General features: G+C 44.1%; 1 long non-coding RNA gene across 2 annotated transcripts in view; it reads left to right on the forward strand.

Moving 5' to 3' along the window:
* LOC146183966 (uncharacterized) overlaps window positions 1-10,850 on the forward strand; it is a 129,536-nt gene extending 118,686 nt beyond the window's left edge. For both annotated transcript variants that reach the window (XR_014708528.1, XR_014708530.1), the window contains 2 exons: window positions 7,973-8,033; window positions 9,888-10,850. This is a non-coding gene — a long non-coding RNA (uncharacterized LOC146183966). The remainder of the gene's footprint in view (window positions 1-7,972; window positions 8,034-9,887) is intronic.
* Window positions 10,851-18,467: the final 7,617 nt, after the last annotated feature.

Here is an 18,467-nt window from a genome sequence, read left to right on the forward strand (position 1 = left end):
GCATGATCACCAATTTTAAGATGATGTATCTTCGCCGCGGCCTGAGCAAGCTAGTCTTGTTGATGGACATAGCCGCACGGACCAGCAGGGAGCAACCAGACTTCAAGATCATACTGCTGATGGCCGTGCAGTTGATATTTGGTGCGTGGTCCGAAGTTTGTGCTTCTACAGTGCGGAACTGCTTTAGGAAAGCGTGCTTTGTCCGAGGCAGGAGTGACTTGGATGAAGCCTGTGAAGTTCCCACCGACGAAGAGATGCCAGAACTTTGGTCCGCAGTCGATGAGGATGCTTCACGACTCGAAGAGTTTCTTCATGCGGACGACGCATTAGCAACTTCAGAAGTTCTCACCGATGAGGCGATCGTCGCAAACGTGCTTCAATCAGATAGTGACGACACTGACGACGGCAGCGATGAAGCGGTAGAGCAGGCTGTCTCGACGTTGTCTTTGCAGGAGGCAGATGATTCAGTCCCTCCGGGGCTTCGTTTTCGCGAAGGACCTTCCGCTGCACTATGTGGGGTACCTGGATGCCATGGAGAAGGATGTCAGCAAGCTTCGCATGAGGCAAGCAAGGCTGACGGACATGGGGTTTTCTCGTGGAAGCCAGTGAGATGCTTGTGGGGATTTCACCCCAGGGGCCTGCGTGCTCCAATCTCCTCTGCTTTTGAATACGTTTTGTCTTGCTCTCTCTTTTCACCTCAACATTACTTCGGGATTTCTCAAGCTGAGAGGCGGCCGCGGCAACCTTCTCGTATTTTTTACAAGGCCCCTTTCGGGGCCACCAAAACGACGCCTCGGCGGAGCTCGTGTGTCACTTGCTATCCATGACCCTTCTTTGCAGTTGCTATGCTTTTTTCGTACAACCCGTTTATAACAATTATTGGCTATAACAATGGAATTTTAGTGGCACTTGAATATTGTTATAAGTGGACTCCACTGTAGTGCGTAGCAATTCTGTAACCATAGAGCACAGTTAGAAGCCCGAAATCATATTAAATAATTTATTATCGTAATATTAGTATGCAGCAGTTTCGGTTTTGGTTCGTAGTTGCTAGGTTTTCACTTGGCATCAAGAAACAGAAGACATAACATTGAAATGTCACGTGGGCCAAAAACTCATGATATCAAGGAGCAGCCGCATCGTCTGCTCTGTTTGCAGTGTGACTCTGCCATATGCTCTTATGGCTCATTCACACTACGGAAAGAGTTAAACTATATGTTGTTCAATATAGTCAACTGCATCTGTAAACATGTTTGCATTGTTTTGGTGATCCTGTCACGCCTCATCAACACGAAATATTCGGAAACATGCCATCGTCGCCTGCGAACAGCTGTTGCCAACTCACCTCCGCCAAATTGTTCACAGCAGCGCCGATGTCATCCGCTCGCGTCGCTGCATTATGCTCAAATTTTATACTAAGTGAGCGGTTGGGAAAAATTAAAGGGAGAGGCGTTGACTATGAAGCAGCGCATGTAAATGCATGTGAATATGTAGTTTGAATTGCACTGATCGAGGCACCCCTTTTGTGCACCGTTTTGAGCGCCATTTCATATGTGCGAATATGGTGATCGTTTAGAAAAAATTCACAAATATTAGCAAATGAAAACACTCATCAAGAATAGTTTTGGCAACAGTGAAATGAAGTCAACAGTTGCTTACATCGCAGGACGCGCGTAAAATCACCACGAAGTGCTGGTGAGACCCCGGTGCACCGAGCAATGCTGCATGCGGCCCGGAACAGTCGTCGGCGCTACTTGTGGAGAGAATTAGACCGATTGAGGATAGTCGCCATCATCATCATCATCATCATCATCAGCCTGATTATACCCACTGCAGGGCGAAGGCCTCTCCCATATCTCTCCACTTAACCCGGTTCTGTGCTAGCTGCATCCACTTGACCCCTGCGAACTTCTTAATCTCATCCGCCCACCTAACTTTCTGCCGCCCCCTGCTACGCTTTCCTTCCCTTGGAATCCAGTTTGTTACCCTCAGCGACCATCGGTTATCCTCTCTTCGCACTACATGTCCTGCCCATGTCCATTTCTTCTTCTTAATTTCCACTAGAATGTCGTTAACTTGCGTTATTTCTCTGACCCACTCTGCACGCTTTCTATCTCTTAATGTTACCCCTACCATTTTTCGTTCCATAGCCCTCTGGGTTGTCCTTAACTTAAGTAGAACTCTCTTGGTTAGCCTCCACGTTTCAGCCCCATAGGTGAGTACAGGCAAGATGCAACTGTTGTATACTTTCCTCTTGAGCGATACCGGTAAGCTGCTAGTCATAATCTGCGAGTGCTTGCCAAATGCGCTCCATCCCAATCTTATTCTTCTTGTTATTTCCTTTTCATGGTCCGGATCTGCGGTTACTACCTGTCCTAAGTAGTTATATTCGCCTACTACTTCCAGTATTTCGCTACCTAATGTAAACTCCTGTTCCTTCCCGAGGCTGTTGAACATTACCTTAGTCTTCTGCATATTGATTTTCAAGCCTACCTTTCAAGCCTGATAGTCGCCATACACACGTTTTATTGAGCTTATTTTATTATGAGATAGGCTTCCTATAGTAAAGCGGTGATGGAAGACGAACCTTTATTACAATACTGAGTCGCAAACCCATTCCGAGTGCCATCCGCTGAAACAGACTAGGCCTAGCGACGAGTAGGGCAGGCAGAGAGCAGTGCAGTTTGTTGGCCGGTGCGCCAGCAAGAGGCGCCATTGCCGAAGGCTCCGCACTTGTGCAGGCATGCTACTGTTGCACGAGTATAGCAGGCAGTCCTGATAACATTTGTCTTTTCTGTTACAAAGCCAAGGACCCCGCCGGGGTGGCGCAGTGGTTACGACGCTCGACTACTGTTCCCAAGGATGCGGGATCGAATCCTGGCCTCGGCGGCCGCTTTTCGATGGGGGCGAAAAGCAAGACGCCCGTGTGCTGTGCGATGTCAGTGCACGTTAAAGAACCCCAGGTGGTCGAAATTTCCGGAGCCCTCCACTACGGCGTCTCTCATAGCCTGAGTCGCTTTGGGACGTTAAACCCCGCAAACCAAACCAAACCAAAGCCAAGGAGTGCTACACTGCCTCATTGCTGCGCCACTGGCCACTCTGCAGTCAAGGCTACGGTGACAGACAAGTCCGTGTGCCAACCATTGCCGTACTGTCAGCTGCAGTCTTCGAAAATTTTCAGTGAATGAATATTGCCATTAAGCATAATTTTGGCTACAGTGAGCTGTTGTGATATCTGTGTGTTAGAACTGTTAGTACGCTACGGGTGCAAAAGAACAGCCAGAACGAGCTGACCAGCAGCATCGTCTCTTATGACAGAAAACTGTGCAATGACATCACAAATACTTGATTATGGTTTTTACAGTGAACCTACGTCACAGTTGATGCACTAGCGATAGGTCTGGAATGTAAGAGCGAGCATTTCCACAAACTTTAAAAGGAATTAAAATATTTTCTATGCTTCCCTTGAGTAACACTTGACTGTGATGGTCTTTAAATTCAAAGGAACTGCGTGACAAGCTTTGCACAACCTTGTAATGTGGTGTCTCTACCCCTTTAACGCAGGGAACAGAAATTGGGTATAGGCAAAAATCAGGTGTATGCTCTAAGGAGCAAGGCGGGCAATGTCATCACGAATATGGACAAGATAGTCAAAATAGCTGAGGAGTTCTGTACTGATCTGTACAGTAGCCAAAGTAGTCAACACAATAATGAGATTGCCATTAGGGAAAAGCAGTCAGACATTCTGCCAGTGACGAAGGAAGAGGTTAAGAAAGCTTTAGAAACTATGAAAAGGGAGAAAGCAGCTGGATAGGATCATGCAACTGCATATTTGGTGAAGGTTGAGGGGGATATCATGTTAGGCAAGCTGGCCACCCTGTATACAGAATGCCTGGTGTCATCTGCGGTATCGGAACCATTGAGAACTCAAACATTTAATCCTTTAAGGGTTGTTGCCGTAAACGTACAGTGGCGGTTTTCCGTCCCGCAAGGTCTTTGCTGTACTAGTACGGTTTCAATCCTCCGTTAGAAATGTCGCTCTCTAATGACGATATATGCTCACTGGAGGTGCAGCCACCTCCTAGGACTTATAAGAAGTGCTTGAAATTTATTGCACTGCCTTTGAACAGAACTGTTACCCAGTCTGCTTCAACATCCTTGCATAGTTTTGGCTTTCCTGCGTGATCTCAACAGGGGCCCAATAAGCTTATTATCGTTACATAGAAGAGGTAATCACTACAGTCGATGACAGATTTTTTGAACTCTCAACGGACCACGAAAATGTCCGAAAAATTGGGCAGTCCAAAAAAACAAATGTGCACCAAAAAAGCTATATTTATTGCCTATTATTCACTTTGAGGCAAGAAAAAGTCATGAATGCTTTTCTGCACCATGCTCCTGAATTTCGCTTGCATCAGCTTAGCTTGCGTCGGCTGCGCTGCTGCAGATGAGTCATCGTCGCTCTCAGACTCCACAAGCACTTGGCAAATAATTCCTGCATCTACGAGCCCAGCACACAGTTCCAACTGGTGGTCCACATGTGCGAACTCTGAAAACTAGAGGGCCGATGGAATTTTGACACCAGCAGTGCGAAGGTCATGAATGAACAACTCGCTGCCTGACCGCTGCTCGACGACGCTCTCCTCGTCCAAGGCAGCCGACTCGTCATTCAGCAAAAATCCCGCGTGGCGGAAGCAATTGCGCAATGTTGTGGGTGCTACAGACTAACATGCACCTGCGAGGGTACTAAATGCTCCAAGCAGATTGACAGAGTAGATTTTCCCACTGTCGAGGCACACCACAACCACCAACCACTGAATCACAACAGACTCCGATGAGTGCCTTCTCGCTGCTGTGTTGCACGAAAAAAAAGATTCCTTATAAAATCCGGAAACAGCTTCTTGAAGAACTGAAGTCGATTCAATTAAATGCGAGCCACTGTAGCGACAGAACGTAGTTCTTACATCGACTATGGCTAGGCCTACTCGCTATGCTCGGCAACGCACGTGAAACGCACGGCAAACACACAGGAACAAGTAGTCAAAGTGATCACGCTAATAAAAAAAAAAGCAGTCCGGCGGCGAGCAGCAACGGCAGTGACGTTCCGGAAACGGAAGCTGCTAGGCAAATAATATAGCCTCGATCTAGCGTGTTTAGCTGAGGAGTGGCAGGCAAGACCTGCACCGGTTTCGAGGTTATCGAAAGAAAAAGTAAATAAACAAGATGGCGGCAACACCGCTCAAAATGTGCGGCAAAATGTGCGGCTAGCTGACGCTTGGAATGTCCGAAAAATAGAATAGCCCTCCTTAGAATGTCCAAAATTTTGAGCAGCGTAATACATTGACTTTATAAGGTATGTCCTGGGGTTGAGAAAAAGTCCGAATAATCAAGCATGTCCGAAAAATTAGATGCCCGAAAAATCGGTCGTTGACTGTAATTGGAGGAATATGGAAGAGGCCTTCACCCTGCAGTGAATATAGTCTGGCTGCTGCTGCTGATGATGATGACACATGTGGCATAAAATTACAGCACAGTTAATATAAAACTTCACTCTATCTGCCAGTTGTAGCTTCACTTTCTTTTCTGCCAGCAGCGACAATGAATGTGAGTGCAATTCTGGGAAACACTAGCGCTATATGTGACTGGTGCTTCCTGGATTCTGATTGCATCTGCTTTAAGCAATGTATCTGAGGGTTGATTTTAAATGTGTTGTGGAGTTACTAAGGAGGAGCTTGTGAGGCAAGCGTTTACATTAATTAAAAGGGCCTAATCTGTGTTCCACAGAAATACAGCTACCGACCGCTTACGGGCACTTGGCAGATCAGGTCACACTGGCATTTTGGCTAGTTTTGTGCACCTCCTCTGACACAGGCAATTGTCGACATCGTATCACTGTGACTGGAGCTGCACACTGTCTTTGTCTGCATTTGCTTCTCCGCAATCGTCGAAATCACGCCAGCGAATATTACGGACTTTCTTTGTCTACTCGTCGAGGAGGGGAGCTGATGTCGGTTATTTTGTCTGAAAACACAAGCGTGCATGTATTTCAATGCAGAGGTGAGGCCACCTGTTTCTTGCCCTGCTAATAACCGCTTTGCTTTCCTTGCCAGCTCCGTTTCATTGGGGCAGGGAACCAGCGAGATTTTTCTCGGTCATGCCTTTGTAGGCAGAACAGCATGCAGATTTGTAAAAAAAGGCTCACCATGATCCGACACACGAAAATTACATTACCCAAATGCAAAAGAGCAGAATAAACTTCGAATTGAATGACTAACGGGCTTCTTTCTTGGCCCTAACAATTTGCCCAGCTCCTCAGCCGATGCCCTTCACTACCCAGCAGTACCGCGGCACGACAGCAGTGAGCGGTATCTGAAGCTCTCCTATTGCGTTATGGAGATGTTTCATGATCAGTAAGCACTGAAGGACCCTGGTGTCATGAAATTTCTGAGCAGGTTTGGAAGCTAATGAAGTATCCCCATTTATGTACAAAATTCCTGAAACCTTTTGTGTTTGCTTTTGTAAAAGATGAGTGGAGAAAAAAAAGTAAGGTACATTCGAACCCGGATATATCGAACTTCAGGGGCATCATTAAATAATTTAATACACAGAAATCGGCTTGATGCCTCTTGCGATCATGACAAATGCCACTGTATTTACTTGGGCAATGAATCCAATGGCATAATTAACTCGCCCTTTATATTTTAGCTGCTGAAAATTTCGAAAATAAAGTGGTAGTGTATCCCTCTGTTTTGCGCCGTCGTCTCACAGCCCACTGTGCATTCCTTGGAAGCGTACCAACTGTGGAATAACACCATGACTTACTTTTTGCACCTCCGAGGGCGGGGGGATTGTCTGGGTTTGACTATAACTAGGTGCAAATTTGTTTTGTGCATAAAAATGGCATTCCCAAGCAGTCATTACGAAGCAGGAAAAAGATGCTTGGTAGTGATTGAGCTGTGGAATTTTCCACAGGTTGCAGCTTAGTCCTGGCAGCAAATATGTTGGTCGCCATTTCGCTCCGTCCTTTCTTGTCTGGGTCCCATTATTGGTGACCTATCTTGACTTTTGTGACCTCGAAAGCGTGTGCTCAGTCAATTACTCTTTCTTATTTTTAGAATGCATTGTTCTTGTTATGGATGGCGGCCCAGTGTGACAGCCTCGCATTCAATGAGGTCAGTGATTTTTTGTGGTAGCATCCAGCTGATTGGTAGTCGGACTAATTGAGTCATGAGGCAGATATTCACCACTTGATGTGGGTTTGCCCGGCACTGAAGCCGACTAGAATTCAGCACCTGACGGCAGTTGGCCTTTCGCCGAACAACTCATCTTTGTACATTGCTTGGATGCAAGGGCCTTATGATTGCTCTCTCTTGAACTTTATTAGAACAGCCAACCTTTTTTCTTTCATTTAATACCCCTTTAAAGTTTTTTTATATATTCAATTATGCCCTGGAGGCAATAAACAACGGTATTAAAAAAAATTCAAGTCTGGTTGGTTGTTTGTTGTACATTTGCTAAAAAAGAAACACAATTGTCTCTGTGGAAAAGGAGAGAAAAATATTTAAGGCTGCTAGAGCACCGCAAAAATATGGCGAATCTTCACCTAAGGTCCTTTGGTAGTCCGCATGGCTAAATGGTCGAGGAAACAGGAAAAATTAAGGGGCAGTGCGGGATGTGTGCACAACATAAAACCGAAAACTGGGTGAGTTAATGGATGTTCAACATTATGTACAGCACGAAAAACGAAGACGGGAAGAATGTTGTGCTACATACCATGAATGTTCTCTGAACAGTTGGGGCACTGAGCACTGTAATATGTCATCCCTGTTATTGCAGCATATTGTTGAGGTGGGAAAGAATTTGGTCTGACCTGTGCTTATGGAGTGTTCTTATTCCAAATTGAGGGATGTGGATGCACAATGGAGGCAAGGCAGTGCATGCCCTTCTCTGACTTTATGGCACTTTTTTTCAGGACATGGTGAAGCTGCCCAGGGGTGTGATAGCGGAAGACCTGTTCTGCAAGCCCAGATGCCGTATGTACATGTGTCTTGAACTGACACTCGGAGCATGCTAGTTTTTGAGTTGTCGAGGGCACCTCAAAATCCGGCCTATGGCAGCCCCCTGTCTCCTTTCCTGCTGCTGTACTCTACTTGTTTGCTGCATTGTGCCAGTGCTCTATAATCCCGACAGAATAGAGGAGGGTACCTGTCAAAAAAAAATGGGCTGTGGTTTAGCTCTGGTTAACCCTAGTTGAATTGTGAAAGCACCGGCTGCATGGTTACGCTTGTGGCCAAATGAAGACTGATGCATAAGTTCACTCACCGGTGTGGGATCATTTTTATGCCACAGCCAGTCGCACACAGAACACACACTTCCAAAGGAGTTGTTCATGAAGCAGTGGTGAAACTCGCGTGGCCAACTCGTGCTCGCCCACTCTGTGCAAAGTCTGCGCGCCGACCACCTTAGACTTTTCCAGGCTGAGCGATTGAGGGGGGACATGAGTCTTAGAGCTTTTTTTGTTATTTTTTGGCTAATTGTAATAAAAAATCACAACCTTAGTAAATTTTTTATGCTGATTTCAAATATGCAATCTTTTTTCCTATAGCCCAATTAGTTTGCAATATAAATAACTTCCATTGTTTAAGGCCTAAATTTTGAAATAATGGGTTGTTAAAAACTTACCATTAAAACAAGGTTAGATAGCCAGAAGAGTAAAGAATGAAATGCTAGGAGCAGTTTCCCAATATATTAATTAGCACTAATTTCGCAGCCTTATTGATTTCAGTATAAAAAGTGTGTGTACCAAGTGGAAAAAACGCTCAAAATAACTAATTTTAACTTTCAAAAACAAGAAATCTGCTTCCAACATTTCACACAGCATGCATTCAGTTTCCCATTGCAAAAAAATGTCAGCTCTATGTGCTTTGGATGCCGAGATATTGAGGCCGCAAAACTGCAAGTGGTCGACGATGCATGTTTTGAGAAAAGGCAAAAAAAGAACGGGGGATTACTTAAGATATTTACTGGCGCAATGAACTCATTTACAATTTAAAATGGTTAGATACCTTCAGGAATGTAGCCTCTTTGCTTACCAATGTCCAAGGGTTGCCTCTTTCATTTTGATTTGCAGTTGCAGTATGTTCAGTTCTCATATTTTCAACTGCTCGAGTCAATTTTTATTTTTTTTTTCACATACGTCGTTTTGCCACGTTCTCGCATCAGGACCATGGTGAGGAACATTTATTGCAGTAAAAAATGTCATTTGGAGCTGTTTGCTGCATCCCAGTGCTCTGCATTGCACAAGAAGCAAGCACATTCACTAAAGACTATGAACGCGATTCGATCGGCGCAAATGCACGGTGAGCTCTTTAAAGATGATGTGGCCCCGCAGTTTACCTACTGGAGAATAAGTTTGACCACCATTTCTTATTCACGATCACCTTTTTTAATGCGAATATCGCCTCCAGTTTTATACTTTGCCAGTCTCGACTAACTGTTTACAACTGACAATCGTGAACTCTGCCTCGCTAAGCAGTCTGTTCGCCGCGCTGTCATCATCGTCACGAAAACAATCCGACTATCGCTTCGTTGCTGGAGTTGCTGCAAGTTCAAGTTTTTCTATTTTGAGCTTATCTTTCTGGCCATCTGCGGCCTGCGATATCACTGTGTCGTGGCGGGTGCGACCGCTGGCAGTACCAGCCTGCCGTGCTGTGGAACACGCTAGGCCTACTTCAGGCTCATACGCTCAATCATCCGGTGCACAACTTTCGTTGGCCTGTGCGCACACAGCTGGGGCAGGGTATCAGTTGTGATGATTAATCAACAATTTTTTTTTCTCTTTTTTCCGAAATCATTGCCATGAATGCACCTCGTGGTTCCAAACCAAGCGTAGCCGGCGTCACGTCTCTGCTGCCTCCCCGGTGTCCCGCAGCTCGGGCGTGCCGAGCAGATGCTGCCAGCCAGTTCCACCAATGCGGCGACGCCCTGCCATCACGTGCACCCTGAAAGCCAATGTGATTGCGAATGCCACAATTTCTTTTTTGCTGTTTTATGCGACCAATGGGCAAATGGAAACAGCAGAAACTCGAATTTGAAGACTAAAGGCAGCTCTTTCGAATGAGACCAAGATGGCTTTGCGCCGCTCATGAAATGGGAGCTACTTCTCGTGGAAAATTATTGTTTTGGTGGCCGTTTTTGGCTCAAATTTGGGCGACATCGATTATATAAATTGGCACTGTGATTAAAATACTGACCCTAGAGATGAAAACTAGAGATGAAAAACTTAGCTGATAGGTAGATAAAAGCTACTGATTTCAAAAATCAAATTTTCTAAAAAGTGATTTTTTCGCGATTTTTTGGTCCAGAAGACCAGTGTCCCCCCTTAAACTGGCCAAAGTCCTTTTCCTTCTTTTCTTGAGATGTACAGCGTGCTTTTCATCCGTTTCTTCTGCACGCTGTCTCCTGAGGGTTTCGTTGCGCCTGCCAGTTGTGGCTACTGCATACAAGTGTGGAGCAAAAGCTTTAGCTGCGGTCAACCGAGTGTTGCATCGAATGCAACCAGTGTTCTATTGAATGCATCAAATTTCACCAGCTTTTTAGGTGGTGGTGGTAAAGGCACTTATTGCATCTAAATATGGGGGACACTAAAGCTCCGTCTTTAGGGGTATGACATGCTAAAACAGGCTTCCAGCCCGCATATAAAGCCCTGATTTAAAAGCCTATGAATGTGCCATAGTGGCCTATAGAGGTAACGTGAATATCACATTCCTGGCAGGCTGATTCTGACATAACTGTCCCGTGTGAAACGAGAGACCCAAGTTGGCAGCTCCTGCCATTTGCGGTTACAGCATACACGCATATGCGACAAGCAGAGCGGGCTGGCGTAGTGTTGCTTTCGCAACAAAAAACACATCAGTTCTGAATGAGGCTGAGTGCTTTGTGTGTGATGTGTTATCCTTTCTAGGGGAGGAACAATTTCTCCAGTCTTATTTCCTAATGTGGGCCACACATTTTCTAATTGTCCTTAGACATCTTGAATCATTTCTTGTTTAAGTATATGTATAACAGCTGTCTGGTCTCAACTAGCCTTGTTTGCTCAGGGCAAGATATACAAAAAAAGAATACAGTTAAACCTTGATAAAACAATGTTGGTTAGATCTGCCATTTACTTTGTTAAATTGCAATTTCGCAAAGTTGAAATTTATCATCTTGCATGCAGAGAACCCTCCGGTACATTTCAGAGGGAAAGCCTTGAATTGTGGTGGCTTTGGGAATTGTTATTATTATTATGTGCATGATGGGAGCTAATGGGGACATATGCTCATAGTTTCACCGTCATCGCCACCCACCTGAACTTCCGAGTTTCCAATCGCGTCACCGATTTGATGCCGCATTCGGCTGCTACTGCTGCTGCTGCTGCTGCAGTGGAGCTAGGAAAATGAAGGCCCGCAGTGGCTGCGAGCCATGCCGGCTTTTTGGCCTTGCTTTCTCTAAGCCAGTGACAGTGAAAACGATGCTCTCTATCACTCTTGATGAACTGCAACCCATTTCAGGATGATTGTCTCTGCGCCGCAAGCACGAGCATATGCATCTTTGTTAGTGTGCATGCACAGCATCTCACAAATCAAATTCTTGGCTGCCTAAGACAGAATTTTTCTTAATCTCTGTTACATCTCAAACTTTAATTGTATCAGTCCCTTCTAAGTCCTGAGTCGGAGTATGCATCAGCAATTTGGCAGCCATTCCAACAGACTTATTGATGTCATTGAAGCTGTTCACAAATAGATCTGGTCGCTTTATAGCTTTCTATTACTCGTACAACCAGTGTTTTACTTCTGAAGTGAATAGTGGCGTATGTGGATGCTCATAAAAAACGGCTGGCCCTAGGCCTCAGAACTGACTACAGTGGAATCTCATTGAGACGATTCTCATGGGCATTAAAAATAAGAGTATTATATGAAAATCATGTTATCCAAGCGGGCTCCAAAAAAACTGCAAATACAGTAGCCGACCAATGTTTTTGGGCTCCAATAAGACATACGATATTTCGGACTTCATTCAGAAACCGTCATTTATTCCATAGGAACGTGTACATTTTCATGGCCGATATTTCGGACTGTATGGTGTCCTAAAGTTTGATATTTTTACCAAATTTGATGCCAGCAATACTGTATAGATTGTTTTTGGCCGACGTTCCGTTTTTTCGGCATGACACAGACACCAGCGGTATCGTTATCGCAAACAGTTGCTTTTCAGCTACCATGAATGCTAGGCAAAGCAAAGTCATTTGGGTGGACTGCCTTGGCTTTCCATTCATTGCCATTTGAGGCAGTGGCAGTAACGAAATGTGTGACCTTGTCATCGTGGTAGCCTACAAAGCATGCACAGTCGGACTGAAAATGTGAGCACCATCCGCCGCAGCTCGCTTCGATGCTGCTGCCACCGTCCATAGGGAAAAGAGGAAAGGCTTGGGGGGAGGCGTTGTGGGGGCATCATGTTTAGGGAAGCTCTCGTTCTCACTTTTTTTCCGTGAGTTCTATTTTGCAGCACAGTCCAACCTCAATATAATGGAGTCCTACTTGCAGTAGAAAATTTTGTTAAATCGTGAATTTCGTTCCCTCAAGGTTTCCATGTTTTAGCTGCCAAATAAAGTAACAGGTTCTTGGAACACTGCTAGTAGATAACTTTTAAATAATGAATTCAGAAAATAAGCGAGGAGTTCTAGCAGTAATAGCACTTACAAGGACACCGGATGTTCCTTTGTATATCAGGAGCATAATGAGTGATAGCAAACAAATGAGAACACATCAGTTTTCTTTGTGTGCGCAAAGCAAGGAGAGAGTGGAGCTGCCAACAGATGTTTGTTTGCAAATGGGGACTAGTACTAGATCAGCCGGTCTAGAAACTTTTAAGGGGACGCTGTCTTATGTTCGCATCCCCCGGGCCGTTGGGCTATACCTTGTACCCTTGTACATGGCAATCTTTTGCTCAGGCCTCAAGCTTGCATACCGTTATTTACTCGCATAATGAATGCACCTCCCACTCTGCCGCTAAGAACATGAAAAAAAAAAGCTAGTCGTTAGCATGCCCCTCTGTTTCGCACCGTCCCAATCCACACAAAAAGATCACGGTGTGTCTCTTGGTATTGGCTCTAGTAGGTAATGGGGAGGGAGGATAAAGGAGGGTGAATTGAGTAGCTCATCCAGTTGTGCAGGCTTGGTTTTAACTATGTTCACATTATCACGCAGCGATGGCTGGGCGCCGTGTGCTGAAGCAAAACCATTGGAACATGAGATAGCCACAAACGCCTTTTGAAGCGAACGATGACAAAAGCTGACATCAGCATGGCTAAACATTACTTCTTTGATGATTGGTGGGTGGAAGGATGAACAACTCTCAGATCTTCCTTGAAAAAAAAGTGGGTTCATTACGTGAATAAATACGGTATTTCTGGTTAGTGCCTTGTCATCGACTTCTCTCGATGGCAAGCACTCGACTTCTTGTTTTTCGATGTCCTGCAGCAAGCTTTTTTTGAAACTCTTAGAAGCAAGTAGCAGTTCCATCACTCAGTCCTGCATACGCGACAAAGCCACAAAGTGCGTCCAAAGCTTCGATTGCACCATTAGTAGACAACGATTGAAGATTACTGCTGCAGTCTCCCTCATCTCAGTGTCATCACTCCCATTGCTCTCCTCTTCAGCTGTAACATTGGTTATGATATCTTGAACACTGCGTAATTTGTATGCCGATGCAAATTCTTCTGGAGACACATCTACATTGAGATCACCCAATTCTGGGATGTCAATCTCGGAGCCATCTACTTCGTTCTTTACGGCATTACCAGACGCACAAAAAAAGGCACACTTGAAGCAGTTGACAATTGTTTTCGGTTTGATGCGATCTCATGAAATAGCCAGAATGTGGATGGCATCCAGAAGGCTCACCTTCAAGCTTACTACTTTCTAATTGATTTTTACCAAGAAATGTTGCTCTAACAAGCTACTTAAGTGAAACTTAACATTTTTTTATTATGCCTGTATCAAGGGGTTGTGGTGGAGTTGGGCAGCAAGAAGCTAACTTTCACATTCTACAACCACGAAGTATCAACAGGGGGCGTGCACAATTATCAAGAAGGAAAATAATTTTACGGTTCTCGGCATGCACATGGGCATCCAAATAAGTGAAGAACTGTGTGGAAAATGCTTTAGTCATCCATGTCTTCGTATTTGCCTTGCAAATGACAGGAAGGCATGGGTTATGGGAGAAGCAGTGAAGCTTCCACAACTTTGCAGTGACTAAAAGGCTTAAGCTTCTCAGTCCCATCTGCATTGCAGCTCAACGATACAGCCACTCTTTGAGCTTTTTGTTTCCTTGATATGTCTCACCTTTCATGCTTAGACTTTTCTAGGGTTGAAGGTTGATGAAAAAAGCCAGCTTTATCTGCATTGAAGATGTTCTTTGGTTGGTATTGTGAAATTACCGCTTGCTAAGCCAAAATCCAACTGGAGATCTCATCTTCGTTGGCAGACATGGCTTCGCCAGATGCCTTGGCTTCCGTATGCCGCTGGAGCCACCCACCTAATGCCTTGAAATCATCGATGCCCAAAGAGAGTGCAATCTCATCCATTTTCTCGCGAACAACAGTGCTGTCCGTTCATGCCTGCTGACCTTACTTTCTTGAACCATGCCAGGAGGATCTCTCTATTTTGCCAGGCTGCGTGCCCCTTTTTTGTTTCATTCCAGCGGCAAAAACTTGGATGTTCTTCCGAATTTCCTCTTGTTAACCGACAATCATGTTCAGTATGGAGGCAGGCAAACAAAGTTCGTATGCCAGGTCGACCCGTTTCTTCTGCAAATTTTCATTTACTTTTGAAAGCATGTCGAGTTTTTTTTTAGCAACAGCGCTTTCCGCTTCCTAGTAAAATGCGTCACCAAAGCAAAAGAACCGCCAGTATGAACAGATGCTAGCTGAATGCACCAAACAACCAACACAAATGCCACCGACAACGATGGTAATGATGGCCTGCGTACCTCGTCGTCAACATGTACCAGTCTCTGCTCTTTGGTCACATAATTCTAACATGGTTACTCGGTCTTGGGATAGATGACATAAAATACAGCAATCCATCATCGCATCATTATTATCGTGTCGCCTACAAATGTTGCTCCTAGAGGCTGCCACACTGCTGCAGGAACTCTAGCAGGCACTAAACCTGAGATTTTGCTTTCAGCTGGAGTTACTGTTGAATACCGCTAGAAATCTCACTGCCGCTTGGCGCAAAAATCGATACCACGAGATGTTTTTCTAATGTTTCCACAATAGTATTACCTAAACCCCCGAGGAAATATAATCATATTATTTGTACGAAAATGCATTACCTCTATACAGCTTTGGCTGGGAAAGAAAAAAATTGTTATGAAGAAAAATGTATTAAGCAGGATCGTGTCAATGAGATATCACTCTACTAGTATATCACCTGTGCCAGGTCATGTTTTCCTGGCACAAGTGGAGGGTATAAAATGCCATGCTTTTTGTTTGTGTGTGTTTGCATGGTGCCACTGTGACACCTGAGCCTCGGCACAAATAACTAATTGAACTTGGAGAGCAGCTACATTGTTTTCCTGTTCTCTGAGTAAAAGTCTATTATATAAGATTTGATGGCTCTTGTGCTAATGTTTGCATGACAGAATGAGATGCACTTCTTACCAAGAGCGTTCGATTCAAAGTTGAAACATTCTCATAGTTCAAGTTAGTGGAATCAATACCAAAAAGGAATCTGTGACTGCCATTTTAAAATGAATGCCGTTCCAGTTTTACCTGAAGGAGCTGGATGCAAAAAAACTGATGTGACCACAGTTCTTAAAAACAGCCAATGCCAACACATTTAAAATTCATTTTTAGATTGTTTATAGCTTTTAAAACCTCCTGTTTTACTTGAACTAACCTTTTTAAACATGAAAATCTATTAACAGAGTCCAACTTTCATTTCAGTGTCACTTTAAAGTGGTCCAATTTGTGTGCCATGATCTGAGAAGCCTTGTGCACCTCTGATGAAATAGCCGCTGCTTCTGTTTGTTTCTTTGAAATTCCTGCAGGTAGTGGGAGCTTGGGGATGTCAGGCAAATATATGTCACTGGAGGGTGTTGCTTTGACACTGTGTGGTCTCCCTTGCAGGGCTATACAAACGTGGTTGGTGCACCTTAGCCAAGATGCAGTCAACATAGAGGTGCACTTGATGAGGATGACACTTCAGCAGTGGGGCTGCATAGCAGCCCACAATATTTTACAACTCAGACCTTTAAAAAGTTCCTAGCAAACCTGCACTTTCATTAGAAAAGAGGCAAATTGCAACTTCTCGAACGCGATTTGAACTGATTGGGCACCACTTAGATTTTGGTTAATGCAAGCTTTTTTGTTGACAGCAGTTGGTGTTTTTAGACACAGGAAAGCACCATCTGGAAGCGACCCAGTGTCACTGAGATTCCTGTGCCCATTGCTGTTTTTTTCTTCTTTTTTTAGTTACAAATTTTTTTCTTGAATGGCCAAAACACACTTGGAACTGATTGGGAATCATTTGGAAGAGGCTGAATTCTATGATTTTAGTTGCATTTTTGTCTGTGAACTGGTCATTTTTTTTTTTTGATGGGGCAGTTGCGATCACTGTATGGAGCGACTTGAAGCAGGCAAAACAGACTGAATTTCTGGCTTTTTTTTTCTCATTTCAAGATAAAGAGAGTGAAAATTTGTATTTTACAGTATTAGGAACTTGACAAAGACACCCAGGTTTGTGGAAGCATTGAAATTAGTCCCTTCTTGTATGGCTGCTTGTTTGAGACTTTCGCTCCGCCTAACTTCTGAGCCATTACTCAAAAAAAGGGCCGCTGTCTGCAATTACAAATGCCACACAGGGTGTGCCAATGTCATTGCTGCACTGCATCATGTGTTAAAATGCTTTGCACCTTTGACTGTCACATCAATGAACTTAGCTAATTACTCACTTCACTTTGTTCCTTTCTTGAAAGGTGTGATAAGGTACTTGCTGAAGTTTTTTCTTTTTGAACATCTTGTGGTTTCGTGTTTGGACGGGAACCTGTGGGCTAGCCTCTACATTCTCGGAATTGTTATTAGGGCGTCGGAGGGAACTATAGTTTTTATTGCAAACTCTGTCCTATTTTATTTTACCTTAATGTGGACTATGCCTTAGATATTATAAGTTTGTTGGCAGTATACAGGCTGTAGCAGGGAGAATCGAAGATTTCATGTTTTTTGCTGCGATTTGTTAGTTTTTAGCATGGAACATAGTGGCACATTTATATAAGTGTAGGAATGAAATTAGATTTTTTGCTAATATTGTTTGACTGCAGCTCTAAAATATGCTTTACACCTCTTGTGCATTGCAATCTATCTTGATACCTAAAATATCTCCCACTGTGATAGCATTGTGTGCAGGCCTTTCAGACTCCTTCTTGTCATACTGTTGCTGCTCTCACATTCCCCCCGGAACACGCATTATTATCGCAAAGAAGCTTAGTAAGGCCACGGGAACACAGCTTTGACTCCAGATGTTTATCAAGTGATCGCAGCTGTGTATAACTTCGTCTTCCATATTTCATATTGTGTTAGTTGTTTTTGTAGCCTTATCTTTATTGTTATTTGTCAGCTTTAAACTGAGAATTTTAAGGGAGCGACAAAAATTTTATGTCAATCACTTTCATTTCATTTATAAAACAACATTTTCAAGGACACTTGTGCTTTGTATAATTAATTTCGCTTTGGTCTCCAATGACATGCTGCATTTCCCATATTGCAATGAGCTGTACAAGTACCACATTACTGTAATTGCTAGACTGTGCAGTGGTCTCTCATGTTAGGCTGTTCTTCGAGTGTGCAGTACTGTTTCAGAAGCAGTTTCTCTTCAGGAAGCCGGGTACCCTGCACATCTATTTGCTGTAGCAGAAAGCATGCTCATAAAATTAAAGAACCAACCTAGTGCTAATGACTGTCAAAGATATTTGTAATACCGTAACTGCAGACCATCTGAAAAAGATTGGGAACAGAGCGGAGATTGAAGTGGTTTTTCAACACCCAGCAAAATTGCAGCAGTTTTGCAAGAAGGTTGATTCAGAAACCAGTAGAGAGCCCGACTATGTGACGAAACATCGCCTGCATCTTGTACGCTGTTGAAAAGATGTGTACTCCATTCCCTTGTCATGTGGCAATATTTACATTGGCCAAACAAGCAGGTGTCTTGACACGAGGCTGCAGGAACACAGAAGAAACTTGAAAGATGTAAACTCGAGGGAGTTAAGCAAACACTGCAGCCAGTGTAAGGATTGTATACCTGACTGAAAGAACTGTTCTGCACAAGTGTCCTGATACCACCACAGGTTTGATAGCAGAGGGTCAGGCCATATCAACGTTCTCTAATAAATGTGTAAGCATGCCATCTACACTTAAGCAAGAAAGA

Source organism: Amblyomma maculatum, chromosome 7 (genome assembly GCF_055883805.1).
Source record: "Amblyomma maculatum isolate TAMU_Amacu chromosome 7, ASM5588380v1, whole genome shotgun sequence".
Taxonomy (NCBI): Eukaryota; Metazoa; Arthropoda; class Arachnida; order Ixodida; family Ixodidae; genus Amblyomma; species Amblyomma maculatum.